Source organism: Typopeltis vanoorti, chromosome 21 (genome assembly GCF_054136105.1).
Source record: "Typopeltis vanoorti isolate ZY-2024b chromosome 21, IOZ_Tvanoo_1.0, whole genome shotgun sequence".
Lineage (NCBI taxonomy): Eukaryota > Metazoa > Arthropoda > Arachnida > Uropygi > Thelyphonidae > Typopeltis > Typopeltis vanoorti.
In genome coordinates this window covers 35,022,676-35,027,814 of record NC_143569.1, presented here as the reverse complement: position 1 = coordinate 35,027,814, position 5,139 = coordinate 35,022,676, and the positions used below count along the sequence as shown (strand labels likewise).

General features: G+C 38.8%; 1 non-coding gene across 1 annotated transcript; it reads left to right on the top strand.

Moving 5' to 3' along the window:
- Positions 1-497: 497 nt before the first annotated feature.
- TRNAK-UUU (transfer RNA lysine (anticodon UUU)) lies at positions 498-570 on the top strand. Its single transcript has one exon. It is a non-coding gene; the product is annotated as a tRNA-Lys (tRNA).
- Positions 571-5,139: the final 4,569 nt, after the last annotated feature.

The window sequence follows — 5,139 nt, the reverse complement described above, 5'->3', positions numbered from 1 at the left end:
TATAGTCAACAAGTTCTGTTGTTAAACGTTTCAGCAGCTCTTGCAAAAGAATATTGAATAATGTGCTGACATTCTGAGAAAAAGAATCGTCTCCTTGTTCCCCTTTCTCAAGTCATAAAGCGTGCAAGTGCAATTGCGGGCGTAATGGGATCGACTGTTAAAAGAATTCGTAGGGAATCAAAAGGTGAAGGTAAGCCAAAATTTAAATCTCCTAAAAAAAGCGCCAGAGAAATAAAACCATAGCTTTGAATGATTTTAATGTAGATGTTATAAGAACTATTCACGAATTTTACGTGGTCGAGAAAAGAGTGCCAACTGTTCCGAAATTGATTCCTGTGCTTAAAGAAAAAATTAATTTTCCTTGGAAAAGAGAAACTTTAAGGAAAATACTTCATGATATCGGATTTTGTTTTAAAAAATCCCAGAATAAAAGGAAACTTATCATGGAGCGAAGTGACATTGTTTTATCTAGAACGCAGTATTTGAGAGCAATAAGTGCCCGGATGGCTCAGTCGGTAGAGCATTAGGCTTTTAACCTAAGGGTCCAGGGTTCAAGTCCCTGTTCGGGCGATTTTTTTTCCTCGATGAGTCTAATGACTCCCTGGAGTTGCCCATAATAATAGTAATAAGACGTTTCAGGGAGGAGAAAAGACCGATTGTGTATCTAGATGAAACTTGGATTGATAGTAATTTAACTTATGGAAAATGTTGGCAGTCCAAAGAAGAATGTGGAGTGCTACAAACCGGAAATTCCTCGCGGCGCATAATAATTTTGTGTGTGGGTGGAGAAATGGGTTTTTTACCGAATTCAAATTCACTATACAAAGCTAATTCAACTATTGGAGATTACCATGAGCAAATGAATTCTACGATCTTCGAAAAGCGGGCAGAAGAAAAACCGATTCCAAACCTTCCTAAAAATGCTGTTGTTATAATTGATAACGCTTCATATCACTCTATTTGATTAAACAAAATTCCAAATTAGTCTAATAAGAAGCAAGTTCTTATGGATTGGCTTTCTGCAAATAACATTTCTCATTCCCCAGATATGCGAAAAATTGAATTGCTTAATTTGGTCAAAAGAAACTCGCCCACAACTAAACTATTTAAATTAGACACGATGCTCAAAGAGCATGGATTTCTAGCTTTGAGGCTACCACCACATTGCGATATTAATGCTATTGAGTATGTTTGGGCAGAAGTGAAAAGTTGCATTCACCATCGCAACATAACTGGGGATATTGACATGTCGAAACTTTTTAAGCTTTCAGAACAGGCGATTGAAAGTATTACAGTTCAAAACTGGGGAAAATATTGCTCTCATGTCACCTCATTGGAAAATATATATTGGGATAGAGACGGAATTATCGAAAAATTATGCGAACGTTTGGTGATCAGTTTAAGTGAAAGTGATGCCGATTCAGATGACTGGAAATTAAAAGAATTTCACAATGGTATTTTTTCCAACATTTTTTTTTTGCATGGGTTTGTTAAAAGTCACAACAAGTCATAAATAATTAATCAATTTAGGACATTAAAGTGTCTCAGTTCTCTCAACTGTAAGTTTAGAATATCTAAGTTCATTTGAAATAATTTCTGTTTTAATGTATAATTAATTTTATTTTATAGAAAACTTTCTTAAAAATAAACTTATTTATATTTTTGTTTTATGCTATATCTTTTTTAATTTTGTTAATACTCTACGTACATTTTTCCACCTGTTATATAAGCAACATAGTTACACTTTAAAAACAGCAATGTTCGTAAAAGAAAAGCTAAATTTTCCGACCTGTAATAATAAACAAACTCATCCCAGAAGACTGACTTATTACCCTATTATCGGAATGGATTCTCCTTTTTCTGACATGCGCAGAAGTGTCGAGGGACCTCTAATCGGTGGGCGAACTATATAAACGAGTTTATGCAATGTACTGTCTGTGAGATGTATGCTTTACGAAGAGCGGTTGGAGTCTGGTTAGATGGTGATAATGGAGTAAATATGTGCAGAAAGTGTAAGGAGAAGGAGGATCTAAAGCGTGTTTCGGGTGGCGAGAGTGATATCGTTGAAGAAAGTCAATATAGAAAATAGTGATGTGATAAGAAATTGCGAGGTAGTACCTGATAGGTGTGAGAGCGACATTGAAAGTGTAAATGAAGGTAGAAATACAGAATGAATGGATGATTTAAATGATAATGAAAATGGTGAGATAGATGCAAGTAGTGAAATCGCTCGGTTGAGCAGAGCGATACATAGAGCAAAGCGGCAACTGGAGCATATGCAAAAATGTGTTCCTAACATACCGACTAATAAACTGCGAAAGTCTGATATGAAAAATAAGAGAATGTTCATAAACGTAAATAAAATGAAGGAGCGAGTGCTGTACGGAGGTTTGTTATTAAGAGGTGTGATAGTTGAGAGTTTGACGAAATCGTACCAACTGGGTGTGAACATAAAGGACGTCAGCGAGTCTATTAGAGCGCAAAAACAGAGGGTGAAAGAAATGATAGTTGTGGCAGGAACAAATGATTTGAAAGAAGACAAAATGGAAATGATAGAGGATGTGAGGGAATTACTTGAGGTAGCAAGAGAGAGTTAGGATGATGAGTATTTTCTGCGGTATGACAGTGAGGTATTTAGAAGGAGGGTCATAATTGCCAATGACTTTATGCATGGGTTATGCATGGAGAGTGGTGTGGAATTTGTGGAGTGAGTTTGATGGGCGAAAGGATTTATATAAGATGGATGGTTTACATTTGAATGGATTTGGTGTACGGAGGCTTGAAAAAATGTCGATGAATGAAGTGGAAGTACAGACTCAGGGAAACTAGATTTATTAAGGGGGGGGGGAAGTAGATATGCAGACTTTAGGGAGGCAGTTGTGTATGAATGAGTATAATATGCCCGAGCGAGTATGAAGGACAACAAATCAGAATGGGATAGTTAGTATAAGGCATCAAAGTAGGAATGGGACTAATGGGCTTCTGCAATTCATGTACACTAATGCCAGGAGTATTAGGAACAAGAAGGAGGAGTTTTTGGCCTTGGTTGGCACTTCCAGGCCACAGGTTGTTGGTATTAGTGAAACATGGCTGACAGAAGATGATAAAGCTAGTGGGATTGATTGAATGTGATGGGTATAGCGTGTTCCGGAGTGACAGGGAGAATAAAAAGGGGGGAGGAGTGTTATTGATGATAGCTGATGAGTTGCAGCCAAGGAGTATAGAAGTTGAACTGCAGGCACATTTGAGGCTATTTGGTGTGAGATAGAGGCTAGCAGAACAAAATATACAATTGGGTGCTGCTATACACCAGGTGATGGAATAGATGGTATGGATAGTATGCACAAGCACATAGAAGAAATGAGCGGAAGGAGGGTAATTATTATGGGTGATTTCAATTATGGTAACATTGACTGGAAGGAGGAGAGGGCACATTTGAGGAAGGAATTGGATTTTATGCGGTTATTAAGGGACAACTATCTGCGACAGCATGTAATGGAAAATACTAGGGGGGGAGAGAGTGCTTGACCTAGTAATTGCATCTGAGAATGTGGCTGTAACGAACATGACCATTTTGCCACCAGTTGGTGAGAGTGATCATAAGGTCATGACTTGGGAGGTTGCTAAAGGAATGGAATTTACAATTAAGACAGGGTACATGTGGAATTACCGGGCTGGTAAGTATGACAAGCTTAGGAGTGATCTTGGCTCAGTGCCATGGCTTGTAAAACTGCAAGGGCTGGATGTTAATAGTGCATGGGAGGTGGTTAAGAAGTGTTTGCAGGAGGCAATGGTTGACTGTATACCAAGAGTCCGAATAATAAATCAAGTTGGGGTTAAATGGATGAATAACACTATTAAGCTTGAGCTGCAAAAAAAGAAACAATTGTGGAGGGAATTTAAGGAGAAAGGTGACCAGCAGCTGTAGGAACAGTATAAAGCTCAGGCCAGAAAAGTAACAAGAGTGGTAAGAAAAGCAAAAGCGGATAATGAAAGAAAATTGGCCATGCAGGCTAAAGAGAATCCCCAATTTTTCAATATGTTGCAAGTAAAAGGAAAAATGTTCATGGCAGAATGATTTTAAAAAATGCTGAGGATAGGGAGGTAACCGAATCAGTTGATATAGTGGAATTACTGAGCGAGCACTTTGCAAGAGTATATCATTCAGGTGGTGACATTGCAGGAATGGAAGAACCAATAGCTTATACTGGAATTGTGGTTAATGAAGTGGAGGTGAGTAGTCTATTGCATAACCTCAATGTCAATACATCTGTGGGATTGGATGGTATACCAGCTCGTGTCGTACGTGAAGCGGCTAAAGAATTGTCAGTGCCCTTGACCATTTTGTTTAATTTGAGCCTCGGGTCTGGGTCAGTCCCAAGGGGGTGGAAAGAGGGGAAAATAGTTCCGCTGCATAAAGGTGGTTCCAAGGCTGCTGTTGAAAATTACCGGCCAATCAGCATAACAGGAATCGTTATCAAGGTCTTGGAGAAAATAGTCAAGAGGAAAATACAAGATTGGATAGATGAAAATGGGATACTGTATCTGGGACAGCATGGTTTTGTGAAGGGTAGGTCATGCCTCAGTAACTTGCTCACGTATTATAACTCAGTGACGGCTGAACTGGATAAAGGTAATGGGTTTACAGTGATTCTACTGGACCTTTCTAAGGCCTTTTACAAGATACCACATGGAATTCTAATCAGGAAAATGCAGCATATGGGGATGGATATAAGGTTGGTGAGATGGATAGGAGGGTGGTTGACAGAGAGATATCAGAGAGTGGTGTATTCAGGAGTAGAGTCCAAAAGACGGCCTGTGAAATGGTGTGCCACAAGGATCTGTTCTTGGACCACTGCTGTTTAATTTGTCCATTAATCATATAAGAAAGGATCTGAGAGGAACAGTTCATTTGTTTGCGGATGATGCAAAGTTGGGTAGGGCAATAGTGAATGCAGATGATGTCAAAATTTTGCAGGATGATTTGGATAGATTGGAGGTCTGGGCTAAGGAGAATGGATGTCAATTTAACGTGGCAAAATGTTAGGTTATACGTTTTGGGGTGAAAAGATTAGCAGCAGTTTACTACATTGGTGGAAATGTACCCCAGGAAATTGATAAGGCAAAAGATTTAGGAGT